The sequence below is a fragment of the Mauremys mutica genome, chromosome 6 (genome assembly GCF_020497125.1).
Source record: "Mauremys mutica isolate MM-2020 ecotype Southern chromosome 6, ASM2049712v1, whole genome shotgun sequence".
NCBI classification, from domain to species: domain Eukaryota; kingdom Metazoa; phylum Chordata; order Testudines; family Geoemydidae; genus Mauremys; species Mauremys mutica.
This window is the reverse complement of record NC_059077.1, coordinates 75187253-75199271: the sequence shown is the minus strand read 5'-3', so window position 1 is coordinate 75199271 and position 12019 is coordinate 75187253. Positions and strand designations below refer to the sequence as shown.

Here is a 12019-nt window from a genome sequence, read left to right as displayed (position 1 = left end):
CACTGGCCTGATAGCTGAAAGCTGTTCAGAACTGTCCATAGGTTTTTCTTCTTCTTCATCATCATCATCATCATCATCATCATCATCTCCTTTTTGTGAAACCATCTGAGCTGTTGAACGGCTCCCTTTCTCACTATATTTAAACACAGACTCACTGTTATCAAACTTCCCTTTTCCTTAGGCAAACATACATGCTGAATTGTCTAAAAACAGTATCAATTCAATATGGGATGCAATATACTGTTAATGTATAAATTACATAAGATATATTGCAAATGTTACAAAATTAGCCAACATTCATATTTAATTAATCTAAGTCATTATATCAAATATAGTGAAAACTGGCCAGTTTGGTCATGTGTTAAATATTTCTTATGAACTGACACACACAGTTTCTCAACTGCTTGACCTAACACGAGTTTTCCATCTCTAATTTCTCTACATTCTATTTTAAACATATTAATACTGTGTAATTTATTAAATATTTAACAAACACATAGAAGGTGTAAGAACTATTCTGTAAACTGCTTGGGAAAAAGACAGTGTTTCTGATATGTTTATAGAGAACCAACATATTGAATGAGCAATTACTCAGTTAATATAATTATATTGAATTAAAATAAGGCTCCAGTCCCTAAATTGCATAACTGCCATTCACTTCTGTGGGAGTTTTGCCCAAATAGAAACTACACCTCTACCCCGCTATAACGCGGTCGTGGGGAACCAAAAATCCCTACTGCGTTATAGCTGAAACCCTGTTATACTGGGGTAGCGGCGGCAGAGCTCTGGCGGTGATTTAAAGAGCTCCTGGCTCCAGCCACTGCGGGGAGCCCGGGCCCTTTAAATCGCTGGTGAGCCCTGCTGCTACAGCCCCCGGGGTAGCAGCGGCAGGGCTCCAGCAGGAGCCCCGGACCCTTTAAAGCGCCGCCGGAGCCCCACTGCTACCACGGCACTATACGTGAATCCGTATTATATTGGGTCGCGTTATAGCGGGGTAGAGGTGTACAGGTTTGGGCCAATAACTGGTTTGCTGCATGTGTTCCCAATATAGCTGAGAAATAGAAATAGCTAGTAGAGGCAATAATCTTACCCCCACAGTACAGTAAACTATATTGCCAGACATTTAAAATTTTATTTTTAACAGTCAGCCCCCCAAAAAAATTACATAAAAAATAATAGCTTTCCTAAGGATTTAATGAGGTCACCTGCAAGGGTTATCTTTGGCACTCCAAAATTAACTTTCTTGCTGACACTTGGGAGGGCAATTAGGACCCCATCTTATTAGCACTGAAGGTTAAAAATCCAGTATTGTCTTGTTTCAGGACATAATCTTTCATGCTTCACAGCTCTTTTTTTCACAATGAATTGCAGTGAAAATACTGTGGGGGGAAGGGAAAAGGGCAGACCTGAAAGAACTAAATAAATATCCAGTTTAAGGATGTTCCTTAAGGCTTTCCATTCACTGACCCTGATAAATATGGCTCCAGAGCAGAAACAAAGCTGGAAGGGGTTGGTGAACTATAATTAGATCCAATAACTTCCCTTAACTGAATTCCTAACATGACGTTTAAAGAACAGGGTGTTTATATGAAGTTGAAGTACACCCTTCTTTTGTTTGAGGGTGTTAAATACAAACTACATATATAAGTCTTGTGGTTCATCTATTTTGTCATGATGAAATTCTATTGCATTTTATTTTTAGCCAGAAAATATCATTCTTTCACAGCTGTACAACTGCTAAATGGTAAAGCCCAGAGAATGATTTTATTCTCACATGAAAAAGTCCTTCCATTCCTTCCCCCTCCCATCCCCATTGAAAAATAAACAGTGTATTTTGATATTTTCTGTAAATATTCAGGCTATTTCTAGATTCAAATTATTATTATTATTAAAAGATGTTGTCTTTGAAAGATAGTTTTCGTGCAGTAAAGAAATTTATTGTATTTTATGTATCCATAGCTTCCTGGCTATACACAGTCCTTTCATAAGAAGCCTCCATCCCAATGCATTGTGCCGGTAACAAGCAAAATGACCCTCCAGGGTCATGGGATAACACTTACCCCTTGATGCTTGCTTTTTTTTTTTTTTTTTTATTGGCACCTGCTGTGAGGCTTTCAGTATAAATACAGAGTGCTTGCAGCAAATCACAGATGTTTTACGCACTGGAAAAATCGACAGGAAGCAATCACTAAAAGAAAAGCAGAACCAATGGGGGGTGGGGAGAGAAACCTCATTGCATTTTCTATTATTTATTTATTTATCTATCTGTATTTTATTTTATTTGTGCAGTGCTGGCAATGTGTTTGGTGCACTACAGTTGGCAGAACTTTGGTTGGAAGCTCATATAGCTCATGTACGGTGCCTGTTTCAGCTACTGTTGTTAGACCCTCAATTTCATGAACATTAAATGTACTCAAGTTTCTTTTCTTTCTTTTTTTAACCAAAAAATACTGTGAATTCAGTGAAAGCAGTTCATATTTGCTGTCTTTCTTTGGGCTCCCCTTCTAAACTTCTCCCAAACATTCTTCTCTGAACTTAGTTCTCCATGCAATCCTGCCTGATTTATCCTTTCTCTTTTAAAGAATAGCAGAGCCATACCTATCTGCTTCAAAATATTGACCAAAATCTTGTGTGAGGAAAGGAAAGTGATGTGAGCTGCTAATACGGTCCATGGGTTCTCCCTGCACTGTCTCTAGGCGGGTTGTAAGGAATCGCTTCCCAAACATCTTCATATTGTAGTTCCCACATGCTTTGCAGGGGTGGCTGTGAATTTCAGCCACGGTGACCATAAGGCCAAAGATCAAAGAAGAATAAAGAATATTTGAATGGGAGGAGAAGACCAGAAATTTTGAAAAACATTGCTCTTGACTATGTCTCAAAAATTGGAAATGTGAATGAGGCCACCAAAAATTGTAGAACAGAATGTCTTTCCAAAGAGTTTCCTCACTGATGATAATACAACCTCGTTACATATATTTAATTTACTATAAGGGGCACAGAGTATAATATAATAATTTACATTTGGGATTTCCTGATGTATAAGAGAGATTGAACTGTCAAATCTATAACACCAAATGTTATTACAAATGGTATCAGTAAAACTTACTTGAAGGTCTTTTACTCAATATTCTAAATATTTTGTTTTCATTATTTCAGGGGTCAAGGGGTTATTTCTCAGATATTTATGTACTTTTAGACAGGAAGCCTTTCATGGGGCCTTTCAAAAACAATATTTTTGGTTTCTTTCTGTGGGGTGAGTAAAATGTTCAGACCTGGATTTCATAACAGCAAAATACTTCAGATCTAATCAGTACAGAAAAGTTGAACAAACATTACCCAAATTACTTTGTATAATTTTTTCAAACATTAACCAACTTACCTTTTGGGTTACTGGGACCATTATTCCTAATTTGATTTTTGTTTTGATAGAGAAAATCTTCTCAAAATATCAGTATGTCTTAAACATGGGGTGGATTTGGAGCTTCCTGTAATAACTTAGGAATACTGTATTTTGATCAGGTTATCTTACTATATGCATCTATTGTGCTAATTCCACTAGCAACATTGACAGCAGGGGCATATCAGGATTCACCACGCCTTCAGCAGTCACCTGATGGACAATGCTGGAACCATGTGCTGTAATGGTCTGGCTGGACCCCCTGCATGGCTGGCTAAACAGGTTTTTCCAGGAATGTCACAGCCCTGGGGGGAGACGGGGGACAGCAAAACCTCAGAAGCGTTTTAATACACAGACACACTCTCAACTAAGTCATATGGTTAAAGTGGAGACCTAAATTAAATATAGGAAGTAGAGAGTCCCTGCCCCCAGACTCTAAAGGTTGGTGGGTCTGGAAAAGACATGCCTACCTAAGTCTTTAGGTAAGATAGATATGCATATAGACTGTTGTTTTAAAAATACTCAGTTCTTACATTTATGTTGATCCATGTGGATGTCATGTTATCTGGTTCACGAAGTATCTCCACTTGAACTTTGATTTCTTTACTTTCTTTAGAAATAAAAACCCAGATCCTTGGGGCTTCCTCATCATCAGAAACTGCTGGTATTGTTTCCATGCTGCTAATGGAGGCCTGAGTGTCATCAGGACTGTTAAATCTTATGACATCTTTTATGGCGTAAAAGGCTTTCTAATCCTTGCATAGCTGGTTTTGAGTTTTGCTTCTCATCTGAGATAGTCAGACAAATATAATTTAGATAATATTTTTACTTCAAGGTCCCAGAGACACAGACGAGGTTTTCATCTCGAGGCCAAAAGACCAAAAACATCAAGACACTTGATCACGGCCTTGGATAGACCAAGAGACTACTCACACTTGATCTGAGCTCATAGAGCCGAGTACATTTCCCTTAAGTTGACCAAAAAGGGCCTTTGAAAAAGAGAATCTACAGAAGGACAGCAATAGAGCAAAGGATCAGGTACCTCTGTTTAGCTCTCATGCAATGTGACTTTCTAGTGAGTTATAATTTGTCAAATTTGGTATAAAGCAACTTTTTAAACTAGTTCTTGACTTAAATTACATTAATAATATCCCCCCTAAAAAAAATTCTTTCAAGCATTACCATTAACAAAAATAATAATAATAATAATATTTGGCAGTTTCTCTATAGATAGAAAAGAGCATATGAAATAATGTTGGGTATTTTGCCAAGTCTGTCAAATGAGTAACACTTCCACTTTCTCAGCTCTGTCTCATTAAAATTGTATTCTAATTCTGTCTCAACTTGGTCTCTCTGCTTCATAAGTCATTGCCTGCTCATTACTTGTAGTGTGAGAGATGAAATTTATTCAAACTTCATAGCAGGGATAAAGAATTGAAAGGCAGGCAGCTGGGAGAAATGAAATTAGCTTATTTTAATGTTTTTTCGAGAAGACCTTTTCATAGCCATGGGTTAACATAAGTGTCAGTTTGGATTTGTGGCGCTATCTTTGTTTAGTTGTTTGGGGTTTTTTTTAAATACACAGCATTTGAAACACTGATATATGCTTTCATTTGTCATATCAGTGAAATAATGTTCAATATCTATGTTGATAATGGGGTCACATATTTGCTACAATATTCTGTAATTATGCAATCATTATAATTGTCCAACAAAGACTAAATTTTTGCTATTGTTTATTAGATTCTACTGCAGAATCCCTAAGTGAATGCTATACACTGTCAATGGTTTTGGGCAAATTATATAAAATGTAATATAATTTACAAGCAATTTAATGTGGAATACAGAAGGGAGCTGAGCTTTCTAGCCCAAATATTCTATCTCAAGCTTTGAATGTCAAAAGAATGCATTAAGGGATTTCTAATTTTGAATATAGGAGAGCATTAGGAGCAAATTGACTAAAAGCACAGTGCTTTTCCATTATAAAATTGAGTTGTTAAGGAATTATATGGTCTAATTACTGAACTTGGTATTTTTGACTACTTGGATTATGAACAGATATTGTCATTAACTAGCTAATTAAATTGACTGCAATAACAAGCAGTAATTTAGAAATATGTTCTAAATTAGTTTTTATATGAAAGCAAAGTCTTTGTTGATCTGTGTATATGATTAGTGTCAAGTGTCATGAATTAGCTCAGAGATCTCTGTGGAGGAAGGGCGTCACATACAGAAATATCTGTATGTGTTTTTGAGAGACAGAGACAGCCAGAGAAGCAGTTAAAATGTTTTTATTAAATTAAAAAAATGAAATAAAATATGGATGAAAATTCCCACATTGTTGTCAGTATATTAATGAAATATATGCATATATGGAAAGTGAAACACATTCATTTGTCAAAAAAGGAGTCAGACAAAATTATATTTGAGGCTACATATTAATTCTTCATTCACTCAAAACTCCTCCTGCTGAAACCAGTGGAAGTTTTTGGTAGGCAGGAAATGGAAGGATTGGGCCCTTAATCTTTAAATCATACAACTTGCAAATGCTAAAATTACAAACATTTGAAGCCCCTGATAATTAAATGTGATATACAACCAATTCTGTCAAAGTCCCTTTGTGATTTGAAAGTACGGAAATTTTTTTTGAACATCATAAACTGAGTTTATAGTAAGCAGTGAACCATATTCCCAAACAGACTTGAGTTTGATGTGGATATTGTAAAGGAAAACACATGTTAGCTGGACTGGAAAGTTGAGTATCCTCTAGGGAGTTTTCATTGTTGTAGATTTTGTTTCATTGGTTCCTTTCCCACTATAATATTCTCATCACACTCTTATATTTCTTTCATTCTGCTGGTCTACTTGTTGGCTTGGGGAAGGGGGAGTCGTTTAAACAGGGACATAATAGTAACACAGCAGTAAACTGAGACATTACAGTGCTGGATTTAACCTTGATCGTTTTTTTAAATAAGTCATTTTCAAATAGTTCATACTGACAGTGCCCCTGTACACAGAATTTATCTGAACTGTTTTCCTAAACTGTTTGAAACCAGTTCAGGCAACATGGGTGTAACCCTAATAGCCAGAGGTCAAGGTGCTCCCTGGTATCTAATAGGGTATTTCAGCTGGTTTGGCCAGTGTACCCCCAACTCATTGGTGTCATGATCTTTATAAAAAAGATGTCATATAATATATCATTGGGAAACCAATGGCACACTGGTGATTAATATCATTGTGAAATGTATATATGAATAGTGGTGCCAGGTTTCAGAGTAGTAGCTGTGTTAGTCTGTATCAGCAAAAAGAACGAGGAGTCCTTGTGGCACCTTACAATCTCTAAGGTGCCACAAGGACCCCTGGTTCTTTATATTAATGCTGTATGTGTAGTTATGGATGTTCTATGATGATATGTTTTACAGACTGTATTTGAACAAAGAAAACAGATCTGCCCAAGTCTTGAATGCAAATTAAGCAGGGTTAAGTAGTGAGAGTGGGATTAATTTACATATGCAGTAAACAGAACCATCAAAGCTCACCAGATCATGGGGGAGTTAGCATGTCCAGATCACATAGATTTACTGCACTATAAAGAGAGGTGCAGAAAACCCATCAGTTATTCATCACTTGAGGGACTAAAGAGCGCTTGAGATCAGAGAAAGATGGGTCCATCAGCAACAGGGTTGAAGTCTCTGGAAACTGATTATAGGGGACAAACTTGCTTAGGCAAAGACTAAATGAAGTTTTAGTCTTGGAAGCATATTCCTATTTTAGTTGGTTTGTAACTCTTTTTAATATTTATTCCTTCTACTTGGTATCACTTAGCCTATGACTATAATAAACTTGTTTTACTATTTACTGTCCAGTGCTTTGATTAAAACAGAGTGTTTAACTCCAGTAATGTGGTAAGCTGCTGATGTACTGTTTCTTTAAATGGAGCAGCACATTTAATAATTCTATAAGTGCACCAGAAGAGGGTTGGACACTTCAGAGCAGATTTTTTTAGGGAAATTCGGGACTGGGAATGTGTTTGGGGTCACCCCTACATAAGGGCAGGTTAGGTTAGACATAAGGGAAAACTTCCTAACTGCTAAGGTAGTTAAGCACTAGAATAATTGCCTAGGGAGGTTGTGGAATACCCATCATTGGAGATTTTTAAGAGCAAGTTAGACAAACAGCTGTCAGGGATGGTCTAGATAATACTTAGTCCTGCCATGAGTGCCAGGGACTGGACTAGATGACCTCTCGAGGTCCCTTCCAGTTCTATGATTCTATGAAGGTAACTGGATGATAGAGATTAGAGTGGGGCTCTTGTGTTGTAGGAAGGTTGCTGGGGTCAGAGTGCTAAACTAGGGCTGCATAGCCCACACAAACTCAGAGGACTGCATGTTTTTCTGCTGGCTGTTGGTGTCCAGGCTGTGAGCCACAGCAGCTGAGCATTACAGGGCAGGCGGTGACACCCCCCCTTAACGGTCTGGATTGCACCCCAGAATGTGACAATAGGCTGCATCCTAAAGTAGTCAGGGCCTTCAGCAGTCTAAAGGCTTGTCTACACTGTGCCGCAGTGCAGATTGCAGGGGTGTGAATTGCATAGGTATCCAGTTCATGTTAAAGTAGTCCTCTTTCAAACAGGACTACGTTCATGCAAACTAGGTACCTTTTAGTTCACACCAGCAGTGTCCACACAGGCAGTTAGCATGCCAAACCTTTGTGCACTCTGCAGTTAACACCCCCAATTTCCGCACTACAGCACAGAATAGACATAACCTAAAGCAGCTCATTCTCTGTTCCTGTCAGCTGGAGCCTGGGAAAGCTGCACTTGTGATATCAGTATTAGAAATATTGACAAAGTCCTCTACAAAAAAGAGGGATGTCAGGACTTGATTTTTCTAACACACAAAAAAAGCAGAAATTAAGGTGATTTGCAGTTCACCTTTAAACTTTCTGGGCTTTAATACTATCGTGTTACAGACACAATGCAACAGCACACATGGTGATGTTAAATACAGATAATGGTCCATAAACAGTGGCACATTTGGTGTAAATTTTGACTTTCAAAGTTGACCTTAAAATGTTCAGGTTACAGAGAATCCATTTATATTATGCAGATTTGTATAGTATACTCGGCTATAAGTAACCAGAGCACTCCAGAAAATTGCAAAAGGAAAATATACCAAACTGGGCTGAATGCGATTAGTTATGTGGGATACATACTCAGTGACAAAGCTGTTCAACTAAAACCAAAAAAGTTGGAGGCAATTGTAAATGGAAAGACCCCAAAACAATTAGGCCTTACAGAGTTTCATGGGCAAATTTTCATCTAAGTGAATTGATTCTTAATTTATCGTAGTTATATACTCCACTCAGAATGCTGAGTGGCACTAGAATGATAGGTGAGAGGGAAAAAAATGGGCATTAAAAAAAGTTCTCACAAAGTACCTGTATTAAAATAGTTTTTGCAATTAACAAAGAACCCCAAATCTGGATCAGTGCAAGCTCATATGGATTGTGGGCTGTTCTTTTGCAAGATTACCAGATGCTTCTGAAGCACTGACTAAAACACAATAGAAGTATGCTCAGATTGGGGGGTGCGGGGAATGTTGGCAATTGCTTATGATTGTGAGAGACTTCATAAATGTGTTTACAGGCAAAAACAGTTGAGGTAAAAACAGATCATGAATTTCTGGAAGATGTATTACAGAATATGATCATGAAATTGCACAACTACTCATTAAATGTGAAATACAGATCTGGGTAAGAAGCTTCCTACAGCCGACATGCTTTCAAGAGTGCCTAGAAATAGTGAAAGCCAAGAGCTGCAGGAGAAGTTGTTTAAAGTAAATATGGCTCACATGTTACCAGTTTCTTAAATGAAATTAGACAAGCTCAAATGAGAAACACACAATGCACTATCCTTTCAAAAGGTTGGAAGGGTAATTTTAGATGGATGACCATCAGACAGCCCTGGAACCTTCAAGCATAAAAATGTATTTGAGACTTTAGATATGAAAATGCCCTTTTTGATGGGATTCCATCTAAAGGACATTGGGCTAGATTTTTAAAGATATTTAGACATCTATTAGGTGCCTAGTGGGATTTTGAAAAGCACACAGGTGCCTAACTTCCATTGGGATGTCATTTGAATCCACTGGGACTTTTTTTTTTTAATCTTGTTCTTTGCTATTAGTAGTTAGTCACATAGGCACTTTTGAAAATCCCACTAGGTGAATATCTGCATCTTTAGATCTTTTCAAGAGCTTTTAAAATCTGGCCATGTGTCATAATGACATACAGCATATGATCAGAAATGTATACATAGTGTACAGTTGCCATCTGGGTATTGGGAAGTCTAAGAACAGATATTGAGATGTTCTCTTCTCTCTGTGCATGTATGCTGTTCATTGAAGATAAGCTACTGAAATAAATATAGGGACAGAATGCTAAAGAACCACTGAAACTATGAGATTCCTGATTGCCCAAACCCAAAACTGGCCCAGATATATATTTCAATTAAACAGGAAATATTTTTTAACTGAGCTGTTACACAACGCATTGAGTAACAATTCAGTCATTCTCTTTGACATATCAATTCAAGCACACCATGCTAAGTCCTTACTATGCACCAAAAAAAAAAAAAAAAGACTAGCAGAAAACTCAGTACAAATAGCAAAGAACGGGGGGGTTGGGGGGATGGGAGAGGAGACGGGGAGTCCTGGTGGATTCAAGGAATCCATATTTACCATTGTTAAATTTTACAGGTCTTTACTAAGATCACCAGTTCAGAGATTTTCAGGACAAAGGACAAAAACCTTAGTGTTATGGGTGAAATCCTGGCCCCATTAAAATCAATGGGAGTGTTGCCACTGACTTCAGTGTGGTCAGGATTTCATCCAACATCTAAAAGTTTCTTAAACCGCAAGCAATTAGTTTTGTATTAATAACCAAAGAACTATATGCCAGGAAACTAGAACAGTAGAAATGCCATAACAAGAATGATAAGTTACCATTTTGTGAGATTTCAGACAGAAACTGGTTAGCCACTATTATAACCACCCTTGAGGGTTAGTCCTACAGGAGGAAAGTAAAACAAAAGCAATGACATGGCTCTCTTTCTTGAGGACATCTAAAATGTTACCAATAGTGCTCATATGCTGCTGACAGAGGTAACACATTCCCACCCAATCACTGACAGTGAAAAACCAGAGGAATGCAAACAGGTTTCAGGTGGCTACCTTATCTCAGTGGCTGCATAGGTTACTGCAGAAGGAATTGTTTTGAGAACAAGTGGCTGTGTGATTAGAAAGTTATTGTGCTTTAGAGGCAGTAATTAGAGGCAAAATAATCCTCTCATCCTGCAAGGAAAGAAAGTCAAGTTTCCTGACCTTCTCTATCCTGTTCTATTTGACTGGTTTTGTCTCTGTGTGTGTTTAATTGGCTGTATTGCTTATATGTTTGTTTGGATTTGATTTCCTCAGGGTACGTCCAGACTACCCGCCAAATCGGCGGGTAGCAATCGATTTTGCGGGGATCAATATATCGCGTCTCATCTAGACGCGATATATTGATCCCCGAACGCGCTCCTGTTGACTCCGGAACTCCACCGGAGCGAGTGGCAGGAGCGGAGTCGACAGGGGAGCTGCGGACGTCGATCCCGAGCGGTGAGGACGGGAGGTAAGTCGGGATAAGATACTTCGACTTCAGCTACGGTATTCCCGTAGCTGAAGTTGCGTATCTTTGCTTGACACTGCCCCCCAGTGTGGACCAGGCCTAAGAAGGAAGATATTTCAGTAAATACTGACCCATGTCATGTGACTTGGGTATAATATTTTGTAACCTTGGCTCATGCTAAGTACTAGACCCTGATTACATTTATCTAGGCTCAGTGGCTTTATATAGTGTTGACTTCTTGCATATTTTTGAAAGGTTCTCTTAAGGGCAAATCCTGCCTCCTTATACCTGTCAAGTGTCACTCATCTAAAATTACAGTCACTCGTTTGCCCCTGCTGTCCGTTTGTCATTCATCTCAGCTGTTGACACTCTTGTGCAGGGCCACAAGGATTGAGCTGCCACTCGGGCTACTGAGCAGGCAGCTAAAGCTGTCTCTTTCTTTCTCTTCTCCTCTCATTCCTTCTACATGATCCCTTGCCCCTGTTCTCTAGTTCAGTGTAGCAGCACAGCAGGACAAATGGCAGGGCAGTGGAATGGTAATCAGTAGCACTATGGCCTATTCCTGGCACAGCCATTGACTTGCTGGTGTGATTTTGGACAAGTCATACCAGCCCTATGCCTGAGTTTTCCCAGGGTGTTTGAGATATACAGATGGAAAACATTATATGGCTACAAAATATTCTTGCTGTGCTTACTTAGGATTCCATGTTTCTAATTAAAGGGTAAATAATAGACACCAATTATAATTTTATATTTGAAAACTACATGAAATACCTTGGGAATGTAATTCATAACCCTGTGAAAAACAACATTGTTAGGTTTAAATGCAGCTTTTGTCTTTCCTCTCTTTAAGTGAGGCTCAGCCCACTGAAACACAGTTATTATGGAAATGGCTGTAACTTTCAATAAGCTAATGCCAATCATTTGGAGCTATAACATGAAGGGAAAGAATTA

At 38.3% G+C, this 12019-nt stretch overlaps 1 long non-coding RNA gene across 1 annotated transcript in view; it reads left to right on the top strand.

The window, feature by feature from the left end:
* LOC123372118 overlaps positions 1–5614 on the top strand; it is a 39578-nt gene extending 33964 nt beyond the window's left edge. The window contains exon 3 of the long non-coding RNA XR_006580107.1: positions 4233–5614. This is a non-coding gene — a long non-coding RNA (uncharacterized LOC123372118). The remainder of the gene's footprint in view (positions 1–4232) is intronic.
* The last annotated feature ends 6405 nt before the right edge of the window (positions 5615–12019 follow it).